General features: G+C 39.1%; 1 long non-coding RNA gene across 1 annotated transcript; it reads left to right on the top strand.

Moving 5' to 3' along the window:
* The first annotated feature begins 12,957 nt into the window (after nt 1–12,957).
* Nucleotides 12,958–14,716, top strand: LOC130467775 (uncharacterized). The gene is made up of 3 exons (XR_008927573.1): nt 12,958–13,141; nt 13,219–13,338; nt 13,983–14,716. It is a non-coding gene; the product is annotated as an uncharacterized lncRNA (long non-coding RNA).
* Nucleotides 14,717–17,385: the final 2,669 nt, after the last annotated feature.

The following is a 17,385-nucleotide window of genomic DNA, read 5'->3' as shown; positions in this document are numbered from 1 at the left end:
GAGCGTCTCGGCCAGCCGCCCCCTGAGTTTGTACCTTCTGATGATGAGGACGATGCGGCTGCTCCCTGATTTGCTTCCTTCCAAGTTCTTCAAAATTTTATTCCAGTGTTCCCATGCCTAAGGGCAAAAACAATTATTTTGTTAAGTTTTGGCGCCGCTGGCGTCTGTACCATTGTGCCTGCTGAGCACACAACAATTTCTTTCTTTTTGTTTTTGAATTCTGGGCTACTTTTACACGCCTTTCTACGGGCGTTGTTTTATAAGTAAATAGGTTATTTTTGTTGCTTCTTTTATCTCGCATTTATTTGCTCTTCGTAATTTGATTATTCCTTAATCAATAGGCTTAATCAATAGGTATGGTAGCCAAGGTGCAACTGAGTATACACTAAGCACGTTGGTGCCGCAGGCAACTGAGCATGCGCAATGCACTACTGTGGTCGTCTCTTTCTCTGGCGAGCGTGTCTATAACGATATTGATTGACGCAAGTCAATCAATAAGTATGATTGCCGCTAGACATGCTCGTCAAATGGAATGGACGGCCAAACGTTCGTGCCGCCGAACTTTTGAGCAAACAACCTTTGTTTCAAAGTTATTCGTGCCGCAGGCAACTGAGCATGCGCTAGGCACTAATGTGGTCGTCTCTTTCTTTGGCGAGCGTGTCTATAACGATGTTGATTGACACAAGTCAATCAATAGGTATGATTGCCGCTAGACATGCTCGTCAAATGGACTAGACGGCCAAATGTTCGTGCCGCAGAACTTTTGAGCAAACAACCTTTGTTTCAAAGTTATTCGTGCCGCTAAGCTTTTGAACAAATAACTTATGATTTAAGTTTATTTGTGCCGCTGGCACTTACTATGCCGTACTGGTTGGCCAGCGGCTTGCTATACCGGGAAGGGAGTTGGATAGGTGATCAGCCTACAACTTGGTGCTAATCTGGGCCACTTCTTAGGCTTCAAACAATTAGTCTTGCTGAGAGTTTTTGCTAATCTGGGCCACTTCTCAGGCCGTCATACAATTAGGCTTTGGTTATGCATTGGAGTGTACATTTTTATATTCATTGCGCGAGCAATAAATATTACGAGACAAATAGAGTAGTATTATTTATAACTTTGCAAGGCGAATTTAGCCGGTTACAAAAGTAATTACTACCCTACTATGACCATTAGAGGCCGCCCCTTGGGCAATGGATCGTGGCAAGTAAGACAAAGCTTAGCACATATCTAGAAGAAATACTTCTTGAGATTGTCGGCATTCCAAGTGCGCAAAATAGGCCGGCCCTGCATGTCTTGAATGCGGTAGGTTCCATCTCTAACCTCATCATAGATCTCATAAGGTCCCTCCCAAGTGGGCGTCAGCTTACCCTGTTCGTTTGCTCGTCCTGTGGATTCCATTTTCCTGAGGACAAAATCTCCCACTTTGAGCACTCTATTAGAGACTTTCTTGTTGTATTCTCTTGCCATTCTTATCTTGTACAGCTGTTGTCTGAGCGCTGCATTTCCTCTAACCTCGGGCAGGAAGTCCAGGGCTGCTTTCATTGTCTCCCAGTTAGCATTTTCGTCATACAGCATGACTCTCAACGTTGGTTCACACATTTCTATGGGTAGGACAGCCTCGGCGCCATAGGCTAGCAAGAAGGGTGTTTCACCGGTTGAATTCTTAGCCATGGTGCGGATGGACCATAAGACATTTGGCAGCTCATCAGCCCATAGACCTTTGGCTTCGTCAAGCTTCTTTTTCATTCCTTCGGAGATAATTTTGTTGAACGCCTCAACCTGACCATTGGCTTGGGGACGTCCGACTGATGCAAAACAAGTGTGTATGCCGTGATCTGCCAGCCACTCTTTCAGCTTAGGCGTCTCAAACTGGGGCCCATTATCGAAGACGATAGCCTGTGGAATCCCAAAGCGAGTCATGATGTTCTTCCAAATGAATGCCCTCACATCAGTAGTTTTTATGTTTTTGAGCGCTTCTGCCTCCACCCATTTGGTGAAGTAATCTACAGCAACAATGACATAACGCCTTCCTCCTGGTGCGGCCGTAAATGGGCCTAGAAGATCCATCCCCCACTTAGCAAATGGAATTGGGCTTGTAATGGGCATCAGAACTCGTGCCGGTCGGTGTATTAGGTGAGAAAAACGCTGGCATTTGTCACACTTCTTGACCAGTGAAATTGCGTCCTCCTTAAGAGTCGACCAGTAATAGCCGGTTCGAAGTGCCTTTTCAGCCAAAGCCCTTCCACCAATATGCGAGCTGCACAACCCCTGATGAAGGTCTTCTAGAATTTCCTGCCCCTTCTCAGGTGTTACACATCTTAACAAAGGACGGGAGTAGGCCTTTTTATAGAGGGTGCCGTTCCACATTTCAAACCAAGAGCATTTCTTCTGAAGTTTTGCCGCTTCCCTTGAGTCTTCGGGCAAGACTCCATTCATTTTGAAGTTTACTATGTCATCCATCCATGTGGACGTCCTGTCAAGAGTTTCCACCTCCATTTGCTCAACACTTTTGTGCTCTTTTACCTCCCAAAACACGTGCCGAGGGGTATCACAAGACGCGGAACTTGCCAATTTTGACAGGGCATCAGCTTGGTTATTTTCCGAGCGAGGGACTTGCCTTACTTCAAAACTTTTCAGTGGCTCTACTTCCTGATGGACGGCCTGCATGTATTTGACCATAGTCGGATCCCTAGCCTCGTAGATCCCATTAACTTGGCTCACAATCAGTTGGGAGTCAGATAGTGCTACAATCTCCTCGGCGCCTGCCGCCTTACACATTTTAATGCCACAAAGCAGGGCTCCATATTCGGCTTCATTATTTGACGCCTGGAAGTTAAATCGCATAGCATACTCAAAAGTATCTCCTTCTGGGGAGTGACAGATTATCCCAGCTCCACATCCATTCTGTGTGGATGAGCCGTCTACATACACTGTCCACACCGTGTTTGTATTCTTGGCAAAGTCTGGCCTCGTCATTTCAACAATAAAGTCGGCACATGCCTGCCCCTTGACAGCTTTCCTCGCCTCATAGGTGATATCAAAGGCGTTCAGCTCTATTGCCCAATTCAGCATTCGTCCTGACGCCTCCAGCTTTGTGAAGGGCAGTTTGAGCGGTTGATCTGTGTAGACCACTATTTTGTGAGCTAAGAAATAAGGACGGAGCTTTTTGCTGGCCATGAACAGAGCTAAGCCAAACTTTTCCACTGTAGGGTATCTAACTTCAGCATTTTGAAGAACAATGACTGACAAAGTATACCGGCATCTATATTCCCTCCCTCTCTGTCAGTAGAACGACACTCAACGAGTGCTCGGACACGGCGAGATACATGTACAAAGTCTCTCCTAGCAAGGGACTAACAAGACGAGGCAAGGTATGCAAGTGCTCCTTTAATCTGACCAATGCCGCCTCGGCCTCGTCCGACCATTCAAACTTGGCCTTCTTTCTGACAGACCTAAAAAAGTAGTGGCACTTGTCTCCAGCCCTGGAAAGGAATCTGCCCAGGGCGGCCAAGCAACCTGTGAGCCGCTGGACCTCCTTCACTGTCTTTGGTGAGCTCATATCAATTACTGCCTGGATTTTGTCTGGGTTGGCTTCAATTCCTCTTTCATCAATCAAGAAACCTAAGAATTTGCCTGCCGTCACCCCGAACACACACTTCTTAGGATTCAACCTCATGTTGTAAGCTCGAATAGTCTCAAATGTCTCCCTGAGATCAGTTATGTGCGCCGCCCTCAGCTTACTTTTTACGATCATATCATCAATATAAGCTTCAATATTTCTGCCGAGCTGCTTAATCAACACAGTGTTAATAAGACGCTGAAAGGTGGCCGATGCATTCTTTAACCCAAACGGCATCACTTTGTAGCAGTAAAGGCCTTGTTCAGTAACAAATGACGTTTTTTCCTGGTCTTCAGGCCACAACGGAATCTGATGAAACCCTGAGTATGCATCCATAAAACTCATCATAGCATGCCCTGCTGTAGAGTCGACGAGCCGGTCAATCTTGGGCAATGGGAAACTGTCCTTGGGACATGCCTTATTGAGGTTGGTGTAGTCAACACACATTCTCCAGGTACCATTAGGTTTTTTGACGAGGACCACGTTAGCAACCCAGTCGGGGTACTGACTAGGCCTGACGAACCCTGCCTCCATCAACTTTTGTATTTCCGCGGCTGCCGCCTGATTTCTATCCTCCCCATGGTTCATTTTCTTCTGACGAACCGGTTGGAAGTTTGGGTCCACATTCAGCTTATGGACGGCCACAGCAGGATCAATACCCGGCATTTCGTCCACTGTGAAAGCAAAGATATCTTCAAATTCTCTCAAAAGGTGGACCAACTCTGCCGCCAGCGGGTCGTCAGGAGAAATCCCGATGGGCACTACTCTGTCAGGTTTATCTGTGTTTAATACCACATTGAAATGAGCCCCAACAGGCTCTGGGCGTCTCTCTTCCATGTGCCCAGCTGAGATAGTTAATGTTTCTTTGACTATCTTGGGTTGTGTGTCGCCACATTTTCGTTTGTTTCCCGATGTCCCTTTCTCTTCACCCGTCCCCCATGCTTCTGGACTCAAGGTGGTTAGGTAGCAATCTCTAGCTTGTTGCTGGTCACCATGTATAGTGCTGACACTCCCATCGTCACAAATGAACTTAAGAAGCATCAGATGAGTCACAATGACAGCCTTTGCCCTATTCAAGGTGGGACGCCCCAAGATGATGTTATATGCCGTCAGGTCTTTCACTATGAGAAAACGGACGTCCATTTGTCGAGATTCCTTTTTATATCCCATCCTCAGAGGAAGGGAAATTATGCCGACTGGGTGGATGATACTACCTCCGAAGCCTATAATGGGATAGTGGATTTTCTCAATCTTTGAGGAATCATGTTGCAGCCGATTCAAGCACTCTAGACTAATTATGTCCGACGAACTTCCTGTATCAACCAAAATACGCCTAACCCTCAGATTAGCAACTTTTAACTCAATTACCAAAGGATCGTCATGCGGGGTGGAGATTTTCCCACGGTCGGCCTCGCCGATTTCAACTTTTGGAAACTGGTCAACTGTGGCCTTGCCGGACAGCATCACTTGCCCCAATCGCTTGGCATAATCCTTCTGGCCCCTCATGGTCGGCCCGCCGGCGGCCAATCCTCCGGAGATGACTGCTACGCACTCTGGGTCGGTACGATTCCCATCTTCCTCCGAGGGAGGGGATTTGTTTTTCTTGTAGAAGGGTTTGCCAGAACCTCCCGTGTTCCTGCTGATATAACTCTTTAAGAATCCCTTGGCGGCTAGGCCGTCCAATGCCCTTTTCAAGCTCTTACATTCTTTGGTGTCATGCCCAATGTCACTGTGAAAGTGACAGTACAGTTTTGGGTCCCTACTTTATGGTGGCGACTTCATGGGAAATGGACGATCAATGTCATATTTGGACCCGACGTCCATCAGAATTGTGTACATGTCTGTGTTATACTCAAATCGCTCCCGATCATAAGTTCTGGACCGTTTCTGGCCTGCCGCCCCGGGAGCCCTGTCTGACTCTTTTGCAATAACCCACGTCCCGTTAGGCCGGCTCTTCTTTTCGAATTTCTCCTTTTTTGCCGCCGGCTCGGCGGTATCACTTCCTCTGGGATCTTTCGGGACGCTGCAAATCTCTGTTGCATGGATGAAGGCCTCGGCCTCATCCAGCACTTCTGGCATTGTTCGGACGCTTTTCTTTACCAGATCAAACTTGAAAGAGCCCTTTTTAAGCCCTCGAATGAAGTTATCGAATGCAACACCATCTGGCAAATTCGGAATTTGCCCTGCCTCTAGATTGAATCTCTTCACATAGCTCCTCAAAGACTCGTCTTTCCCTTGCTGAATCCTACTCAGATGCATGCTCGTCTTCTTTTCTTCCTTGTGAGCCATGAACCGAGTAGAGAACAATAGCTCGAGCTCCGAAAAAGAGCGGATAGTTCCGGCTGGAAGTCTCTCGAACCACTTAGATGCTACTCCTTTGAGTGTGCCCGGAAAATACTTACACCAGGTTGAGTCAGTTGTTCCTTGGACATACATGTGATGCCGGTAAACCAAGAGGTGCATGTCTGGATCTGTGGTCCCATCGTAAGCATCAATGTTGGGCGGCTTGACTTTGGGTTCCCTCGGGGCTCTCATGATGGAGTCTGCAAAAGGGGTGGTGTGTCCTAGGGCCATGTTGGACACTCCCTCCTGAATGTGATACACAGGATCTTGACGCCTTGAGTAGGGTACCCGCTGGGAAGACTCGCGTCCGCGAGTTTGACGGGTTGGACGGGTGACCCCTGGGCGCGCCTGGCTCAGATGCGTATAAGTTGGATGAGGGAGAGGTCTATCCGGCATGACGGGGGTTGACCCAGTGTCAGAAAGTTCAGACTCAGAGTCAGGCAATTGCTCTGCGCGTGGCTACTCACGTCCTCGGGACGTTTCTCCAATCAGCCGCCGTGGCAGTCGGCGTGGTAGGTAAGACATTGCCTGATTGGGCTGACTCGCTGGCGGCTGCCTCCTCAGATCCCCGCCTGTCTGCCTGGTCCATACGTTTGGGGGGGCGCAAAGAAAGTGTTGGCCTATTGCTTGCCGGCCCCTCATGATTTGCAGCCACAGCAGTGGTGTAGATCAGCATACTCTTCTATACCTCAGCATTAACTGTCTTTCCCATATCAGCTTGGAACTCAGCCAAAATAGCCCGAAGAGCACCCACAGAGACAGGCATATCACGGTTCTCCTCTATTACTGTATCCGCCCGAGGATCCAGGTGCCCTCCAGGAGGGGTGCGATTGGCCTGGTCGTCCTCCTCGCTGAGCACCTCTACCTCGGCAGCGTGACGAGGGGTGTGCCCGGCCGCAAATATACGCGCGGCATCTCCAGTGATTCTCGTGGCCGGCGTATGATGTTCAGTCGGCATTTCTCTTTCGAGGGGTAGCCGCTCTACTCGCGTAGGCCGCCCAGTATCGTTGTCCTGTCGTTGATCTTCCATGTTACCGTACCTCCCCACAGACGGCGCCAAATGTTGTGGGGTTTTTCCGGTGAGATACCTAGGAGGTTTTCCGGTAACTTCTAAGGATTTCACAAGATTGTATTTTTATAGAGAGAGAAAGTAGAGAGAAGGCAGAGCAGCAATTGCTCTTGAATGTATTGATTTTGACCCCTTTTTCTAGGGAAGTGGGACTATTTATAGTACTAGGTTTTTGTGGGAATGACCTAATATTACCTTTACATGATTGGCTAGGGTATGGGAGGAGGACATGTGTCCTTTCTCCTTACAATTCTCTGGCCCCTTTTGGCAATAGTGGGCTGCTTGGGCCTATTGCGCTTATTCATGCTACTTGGGATACCTACTACTTAGGCCCCTTTTCAGGTATAGGTACACTACATACATTTATACACTCTTAAATACAAATACATATACATTGTAGATACGTAGACTGGTACCCATGCTGTGGAGTAGTCTTCGTATGGTTTCTGCTTAGGGGGCGTAATACGTGCCATGTGTCGCATCCTCATTGGTACACGAAGGCATGGTAATTTTTCCCACAACACATAATCTATGTCTAGCATCTGGAAAAATATTCCTTATCCCGGCAGCAACGTATGGAGCTTGGTCTGTCATAATGGTTATTGGGGGATTTCAACCCATTGATATAAGAAAAGTTTGAAAAAGCCAATTAAAGATTCAGTTTTTTCATTGATAATAAAACCCATTCCAAACATAACATTATTAGAATGATGGTTCATACCAACAAAAGGGGCACAAATCATACTATATTTATTGGTCCTTTAAGAAGTATCAAAAATCAATAAATCCCCTAAATAATCATAATCTCTCTTCATCCTACCATCACGCCAAAAGAAACTTAAAAGTCCCTCTTCTTCACTAAGCTCAAAGTCATAATAAAAACCTTCTTCACTGGAATTTCTCTAATTAAGCAAAATACTTGATTAACTGATGACAGTCATGACCTTCAAGTTTATTAGCTTTTGCACGTGATAAAGCATTATAAGCATCGCTAGCTGTAAAACCAACCATAGGTGATCCGCCTACTTCTTTCATCAAAACTCTCAAGGTATCAGACACTTTAACACCACTAGCTTTTAAAGTAGACATAAAGTAGAGAGCCTCCTTACTAACCTTCCTTTGTGATTTTATCAAATGCCTCTTACTTTGAGGTTATAAATCATATTATGATTCACAACCGTCCACACACCATCTTTACCAATCGAAAACTGAACAAAAGCAGTACACCCAGTACGCGTATCCAATCTAGCATAAGACCTTGTTCTCTTCCTTTTTTCATCTTTAACCCCTTGACAGCTACACAAGAACCGTTTCATAGTATAAAGTTCACTATTTTGACGCTTCCTACCTTTCCCAACCCTAATATCAAAAATTTTACTAAAAGCATATTCATTATACAAATCATAAGCTTCATCTTCATTTTTAGCTTCCTTCATCATTAACATAGATTCTGACCCTTCAACAAAAAGACTTACTTCTTTATTCACTGCGAATGGAAGAAATGTTCAATTTTAAGATAGTGAATGTTCAAATTCAATATTAACTAAGATTTTGACATTTCAAATGTTCGATATCCTTAAATAAAATGTTCTATATTAAAACTAGTAATGTTTCAATATATTAAAATAGAATGTCCATTGTTTAATACGTATTGTTCAATATATTTAAATAGAATGTTCATTACTAACATAGGTAATATTCAAAATCATTAAATAAAATGTTCATTGTAAAAATAGGTAATGATCAAAATACTTAAATAAAATGTTAATTGTAACATAGGTAATGATCAATAACTCTAAAAAGAATGTTCAATATAATAAAATAGAATGTTCATTATCTAAATACATAAGATTCAATATATTTAAATAGAATGTTCATTACTAAAATACGTAACATTCAAATTCATTAAATAAAATGTTCATTATTATTGTAGACAATGTTCAATTTCCTTGAACTGAATATTCATATATTTGTTAAGGATGTCATAACTAAACAATGAACAAATTATTTTTTGGGACAGAACAATTCAAAAATTCATGACATAATATGTATTTTATCAAAATATATAATATTCATAAGATTTGGCCTAAACCTTCATTAACAATATCTGCATTTATCATAAATAAAAATATGAATAAAAAACGAACAAAAACTAACGTGCAATTGCCAAAAAATAAGTAATTCTACAAAAAAAAAATGTACAAATCAAAATCAAAATATCCTACGAAAACACGAAAAATAACCAAATTCTAAACACATTTATCCAAAATCAAAATATAAAATCAAAATATAAAATCAAAAAGAACAAAAATCAATAACAAATAAATGAAAATAACAAATATATAACTTACATTCTACCATCGATGCACTTAAAATTCCAGAATTAGATTCGAAGAGAGCTTTAGAATCTTCCATAATTGCAAGCTTCATCGAAACAGAGGAGAGAGAAAATAGGAGAGAGAAAAAATCGTAATAAACCCTGATAAAACAAAATCACGCAACTTGAAAAAAAGTAACCAAAAAAAAGAGTATATGTTAGGAAAAAAGGAAACTTAGGAAGGGGATGAAAAGATGTCCAACGACATCGTTTTGGGGGGGTGGGGGGTCAGCCAGCGATGGTTGTACCCGCATCACACGACGTCGTTTGGCAGGGTACAGCCAGCTTGGCTGTATCCGGGGCAGTCAAAAAATTGCGATTGTGACGTGTTAATGAATAGTGTCTTATAAGAGAAATTTTAACTCCACTACACCGGCCCGGTAATTTGATTAGTGTTGGCGTTCTTAATGACTATAAAGGTCAATATACACAAACTTATAATTATGGATATACTTTTGTAGAGCGAAAAAGAAAGTATCACACAAAAATTCACCAATCATTGACAAAACCAATTCAATCTCAATACAAATGGCTAACAATTTAAAATTCTTGCCAACATTTTAAAAGTGACATCCATGCAACTAAATTAAAAAAAAAACACTCAATAATCCAAAACAAGGATCAAGCTAGAAGGTCAATATACCGCAATTAGAATTGGTATTTTTTCAAAATTAATCCCTTATATTGTCAATTGCCAATTTTGGGTTTAAAATTACCACCTTATAACATCACAAATATTCAAAGTTATCACCTGGAACGGAAAAATTGACAAAATTCATTAACAGATGGTAACTTTGAAGGTTCGTGATTTTATAAGGTGGTAATTTTAAATTAAAATTTTATAAGGTGGTAACTTTGAAAAAGTAGACTTTATACGGTGTTAATTTTTGAAAATTTCCTTACAATTGTAAATTACAAATTTACAATCAAATTAATTGAATACTTGGTAGCATAACACGCTTTAACATGGAAAGATCTTCCACTATTTCAGTCCCTGTTCGTGGCGCTGCAGGGCTTCAGAGTATTGTTCGTACCATGATTGACGCTCCCCACCTAAATGTAGATCAAACACGGCTAGAAGACTTCCTGGGATATACCCTAACATCGTAAACACCAAGCATGTCCAAAATAGCTGCAATTTTTAAAATTGATGATTATAACAACAGAAAAAAAAAGTTTAGAATCAGACTTAATAAATTAAACTTTGATTTTGAATTGACTTACGCTGCAGCAACCATGGGTGTAGTAGATGCTGAGAGGAGGAAGTAAGATAGCGATTATTGTATTGCGTCTAGACGGGATTGGGCGTGTAGACGGGCAAGAGCCGCAAGACCGCATTGTTGTCTCTTCAACACAAAGATAGAGATCGATCAATCGACCTACATTTAAGTTATGGATCGAGGCTGATAGATTGAGTTGAAACTTTCAGGTGTGTATGAACCAATTAGCGAAGAGGTATGTGTGTTGCACGACCTAATTGCATAATTATATACTTCGTATAATAAGATGATCAACAAAGAACCGGTCATAATGATTGCTAGACACGCAACATTTATTTATTTAGCTACTTAATTATTACTACGTACTTTGCATGTTGTAAGATGTAGTTGATAGATTATGTAAATATAATCTTGTATTTATGGTTAGATTAGATATTTTAGTTTACAATTTAATCTAACCATAAATACAAGATTATATTTACATAATCTATCAGTAGTGTTATACATGGAGGTTGGTTTCTCGGATATCAGATATGTGTGGCAAATAGCTAAAATATATATCAGCTAAAAAATAAAAAAGATGTAAAAAAAGTATCTTTAATTTCTTTTTAGTCTTTTTTCTTATTTTGACTTTTGTTATGATATACATTTGCAAACACATATCTGATATCCGAAAAAACTTCCTCGTTATCCATGTAGTACTTTGAAACTAACACAAGTTGGTGGAGTTGGTGGGGAACTCACCTTGTGATTTAAAGGTTAAGGTCGAACCTCATCAGCTAGGGCCTTAGAGGATATCCCTTATGTATTTATTTAAGGGATACACTTGTCTTTTCCGATCGTATTTATTTAAGAGATACACTTACTATTTTTAGTAAATTATCAACCCCAACATCTAATTAAATAATTTATCTACACCTCACTCCCATCCCCCACCCTCTAAAATGACACGATCCCCACTTGTTTTTACTTATTAAAACATCTACCCAACTCCACTTGTTTTATTACTTTATTTCATTAATTATATTCTTCTTCTTCATACACGTGCCCGGCCAAATGTATCCCTTAAATAAATACGGAGAGAGTATTGATTAAGCAATCTTGAGTATATTAATTATGAAAATGATAAAGGTCGTAACATGCGACATTTAAGCCGTGTCACGATGATGACAGGGCATGCTTATGTGTCATGATTTAAATTGTAAACTAAAATATTTAACTTTTAAAAATATTGAATTGATAGTAAAATATTCTGATGATGTATAGTCTACGTGGCGCCTATATGTACCTATTAAACTCCGACACATAAAATTGCGACAATTAAATGTTGTCGTAACTTGCAACATTTATCATCACCCCAGTTACTAACTCGGATAGGCCTTTCCTACTAGCTATCGATTGTATTATCATATCACAGAACATCCCACGCAATATTGCTAAGCGCCTGCCTCCTCAAGCACAAAGGCACTCATGATAGCCATTACAAGCACCTAGAGTCCTAGACCTAAGTTTACTGAGTCTCAAATATCCAAATGGAAAATTGTTCCTTTGTTTGGGAAAAAATGGATCGGAGCACGCACCACGTACGTTCTCTGTGTAGCATCTAGCAAGTACATCATATATGTAGCATCTGACAAGTGCATCATACACGTCGTGTGTAAACGGTACATGCAAGAGAAATATGGTGTACGATGTACCTCTTCACAACTACATCATCCTGGTCGAATTTGGCACCTTCCGTGAACTAGGAGGAACTAGAGCTGTCAAAAGCTGATCCGATCCGAGAAACCGACCTGTATTTTTATGGATCCGGACCCGACCCGAGACCCGAAATGTTGTTAAAATATGAAACTCGTAACCCGATCGTATCTAACCCGTTAAAACTGACGACTGATTTTGACCCGTTAATACATGACCCGGATCCGAACCTGGCACCCAACGGGAAAAATAACCCGAACCCGATTCAACACCCGGCCCGATGTTAACCCGAAATCGGTTATAACCCGATTAAGCATGTTATTGACACAATTTGTGACAACGAGTTACCTAGTTTTACGCGACCTGTTGACAACCCAATTTGTCATTGACCTGACTAAATAATAACTTGAATCAAGTCAACATTAAAGATTCTAATACACAACTACCCCGACTTCAAGCTTTTGCAACTGATGCAATGCAACGCTTGTATCGATTCTGGAAAGCTCGCTTGCATGCTTATTACAAAGAATGTGGTGATACACATCAGGAGCGGTTAGAAAATCCGCCTCCTGATTTTCCGATTGCAAGTTGGGAAGCATGTTGTGCTGTATTCATAATTCGATGACGATAAGTTCAAGGTAAACCCTCTCTTATATCTTGCCTGGGTTGATAAGTTGCTAGTTTTAAATGTATATCAATTAATTTTAGTCAAAAAATGCAGAAAAGAAGTGCACAAAACAGTAAGAATCGAAGATCCGAGAACTAGATCAAACACACCACAGGGAACTTATCTTTTCCCGAGTCTGAGTATATATTGGTAAGGTTACATACTGAGCTAATGTATTAGTTTTTTTTTATGAAAAATATGATTCTAATATAATGTGATGAATTTAGACCGAGAAGAATGGTGGGGTGACGCCTCCCGCTGATGTAATATGGCTTGCTCAACACACAACAACATATGGTGAAGGAGTTTTGCAGTGGGTTAATGATGATCGCTCTAAGGATATACATGTGAGTATTATAATAGAACAAAAGCAAGCGCCTTCCTCTTTTATTCTGCTTTTGTTTGCTGGGGTTGTTTTGCTGCCACTTATTTTCTTTGGACTGGTATTTGTTCCTGTTCATCTCTTCTATCTGTTGGGATATTGTTGTTGGTCTGTTCAATTTTGTGTTGTTCTCTTATTTTTGGAAGGCAAGAATATGAATTTCAGGGAGATTGCTTGAAGAGTCTCACTTTGACTTAAGTTGACTCTAGTTGACTTTTAGAGTTTGTTTTCTCGTTGAGCGCGTGCTTTCTCCTTCAGTTTGTTTTTAGGTTTTGGTCTAGGTGGTTTTCTTTCTCTACTTTGCAAATACATTCTTTGTTTACCATGATTAACATATTTCTTATTTATCAAATATATGATATACTTTGCATAAATAGGTAGTCTAAACTATGATTATAATCACCCTAGTATAATGTTAAAAAAAGAAACATGTTGCTAGGGTTGATATCCACACTAATGGAAGTCCTAAAGTTGCTCTAGTGACATAGTATGTATTTTAACTTGCTTTTTATTTTGCAATTTGGTCATGCAAAATGAGATTACTTGTTGCAGTTTGTTATGCATGCATCAATGTTTTAATTATGTTAATATCCAAACAATATATCACAGGTACAACTTCATCAACTTGTGCAAGACAAGGATAAAGAACCTGAAGGAGACCAAGCACGTCCTCAGATACAAGATGAAATGTTGCTTCATGTACTTGGTCCTAAGCCTGGGTACACACGAGGCAAAGGCAACGGATATGGAGGTTCAGCTAAAGCGAGGCTACAAGAAGAACAACAACAAATAATGATTAAGCAACAAGAGCAGATAACTCATTTACAGAGTGAGCTAGAGGCAAATAAGAAAGACACGGATGCCTATAAAGAAGAGCAAAAACGCACTATGGAAAATATGGAGAGGCGATTCATGCAAATGTTAAGCAACATGAACATGTATATGCTTAATGAAAGTGTTTAAAGACCATTTTCTATAATTTTGACACCTACCAGAAAGTAGAATAAATAAGTGAAGTTTGTCTTAGGGAATCGGGGTTATATATAAAACATTGGCTATATCAGCAATATAATCAAGTCATGGAGTGAATCTTACCCAAATAATGCGGTTAAGGGACTTAAGATTGTCTGAAGTACTTTTATCAGTTAAGAATATAGTTATCAAACTTCTTCATCTGATCAGTTGGGTTTAGATATGGTCTTATGGACATTGTTTCTTAAGATAAGGACACTCTTTAACTTTCAAGGGCAATCCAATTCATCTCATATTGCTGCTTGTATTCTATAAGTATATTCTTCTACTTAGCTACCCTGTGGAATTTACTTACTGTATAGTAGAGCTAAGTTTATCCTTGGCAAAATATGTTGATTTATTTTATCTCTATCTTAATTTGTATACAATAGCTATTTATTTTGATTGTTGATTCATTATAGCATCTTTTATTTAATTCAGGAATCACGAATGATGGATTGGATAATGAGGACTACAAGTTGCATATCCAATTTCAAGTAGCTAGCATGGTTGTCTAACCACTTTTTGTCAAACAAGAGGACCCACTGAAATAGTACTGGCTAATTTTGGAAATCTTAAAAATGCATATATTTTGCGGAAAGTGATGTTTATTTTGGTAAATATGATCATAGTTTTATGGAATTTGGGTGGATTTTTGTAAGGAACATACATTAAACTGGTGTATGCAGGGCTATTATTTGGCTACTTTTTAATTAAGTTTGTACTGTGACTTTGAATTTAAAATTGTGAACAGATTGCACATTGTGTATGATTTTGCAATGCTATAGGGCTACAAGCAACTAAAAATATTGATGTGATATTGTAGAATGATTTTGATGATTTTTTTGCGATAAAGATCTTTCATGACAAATATTTTCGTGGCTAAAGGAAGATCATTCGTAACGAACGTTATCGTGGCTGAAAACATTCTTTCGGAACAACAATTTTGTTGCAAATAATAAGTTCTGTATTTGATAATAAATACAGAATATATAGTTTTGGCAACGAAAACGTTGTTACGATAAAGTTGGTTTGGCAACAAAATGTTTTGTGGCCAAAAAAGCTATATTTCGCAACAAGTCCACTCGTTACAAAAGATAATTTATATTCTCCATTCAAATTTGGAACTTTGGCAACAAGTTATATTCAGCTACAAAATTGTCGTTGCTAAAATGTCATTTTTCCCAACAAAATATTGTGGTTGTTGTTACCTTTCGTAACGCCATCTCCCATAACAAGCGCATTTCGTTCCTATAACGTGTTCTCGTTGCCAAAGATATATTTGGCAACGAAACATTTCGTTGCCAAAAAACGTTTTTCTTGTAGTGAATCTAGAACAAGTGAAAAGCGTTTAAAAAAATTTATAAAAGTTAATTATAAGGTTAAAACTTGACTAGACCTGATAGTTTTTTTTGACTCAGTCTTAACTCGTGTACGATAGTGAATCCTACTTGAATTTTAACCGACCCAATAATTATCCGATCCGAACTTGACTACTACAAGCCTGACTCAAACCCGACTCGTTAAGACCCGAACCCGAAATTGTACCCGACCCGAACCCGAAATTGTACCCGACTAGAAAAAAACCCGACAAAACCCGACTCGGACCCGACCTATACCGAAATGAAAAAATAACCCAATATAACCCAACAAATAATCAACTGACCGAACCCGACCTGAACCCGACCTGCACGACCCGACCTGTACGACCCGACCTGATCATGTTCCGAGACCCAAGATGACCTGACCTGAACCCGACTCAAGTAACTGTTTTAACAACTCTAGAAGGAACACGTGACAATAAAATGTAGCTGTCTTAGAAAAATGGAGCACAATTTCACATAACTAACTTGTGTTTTTGTATCATATATGTAGTACCCATCAAAGTGACCAACTTTTTTTTTCTAGATACTCTGTGAAACAAGTTTAGACTGGGCCGAGCTCTGTCATCCGACACTTTGATATAGGGAAGTAAGAGAATCTAGCCCTCAAAGTGCCCAAATTAAGTGGGAAATGAACAGTTGAAGTCGAGCTTATGAACCTTTAAATCTTACTTCAACCCCTTACTAGTACGTGTAACTAAGGCACCAACGAAGTCTTCGCATAGTGGTTAACACTGACGATGTACGATAAGTTTCAGGATCGAATCTCCTCTCACCATAGTAAGGGGGCGTTTGGTTGGGGATTTTCAGGAAAGGGAAAGGGAATGATGGAGCTTCATTCCATTTGTTGTTATTTGTTTGGTGGTTTTTGTCATTCCCTTTACCCTATTTTCTTTTTCACTTACCCCCAAATCCCTCTACAATGATACCCTACCGCCCCCCAAGGTTTGTCATTCCCTTTCCCTTGACCACTCTTTAATAATAATAAATAATAATAATAAATAATAAATAATAATTAATAATTAATAATTAATAATTAATAATTAATAATTATTAATTATTAATTATTCATTATTCATTATTAATTATTAATTATTAATAATTATTAATTAATAATTATTAATTATTATTTGTTATTTATTATTTATTATTTATTAATTATTAATTATTAATTATTAATTATTAATTATTAATTATTAATTATTAATTATTAATTATTAATTATTAATTATTATTTATAATTATTAATTATTAATTATTAATTAATACTTAATAATTAATACTTTATAATTAATACTTTATAATTAATAATTAATAATTAATAATTAATAATTAATAATTAATAATTAATAATTAATAATTAATAATTAATAATTAATAATTAATAATTAATAATTAATAATTAATAATTAATAATTAATAATTAATAATTAATAATTAATAATTAATAATTAATAATTAATAATAAATATTTCATAATTAATAATTCATAATTCATAATTCATAATTAATAATTCATAATTCATAATTCATAATTCATAATTAATAATTAATAATTCATAATTAATAATTAATAATTAATAATTAATAATTAATAATTAATAATTAACAATTAACAA

The sequence above is a fragment of the Spinacia oleracea genome, chromosome 2, assembly GCF_020520425.1.
Source record: "Spinacia oleracea cultivar Varoflay chromosome 2, BTI_SOV_V1, whole genome shotgun sequence".
NCBI lineage: Eukaryota > Viridiplantae > Streptophyta > Magnoliopsida > Caryophyllales > Amaranthaceae > Spinacia > Spinacia oleracea.
Note: the sequence above shows the minus strand (reverse complement) of the source record. Positions and strands in the feature narration are given on the sequence as shown.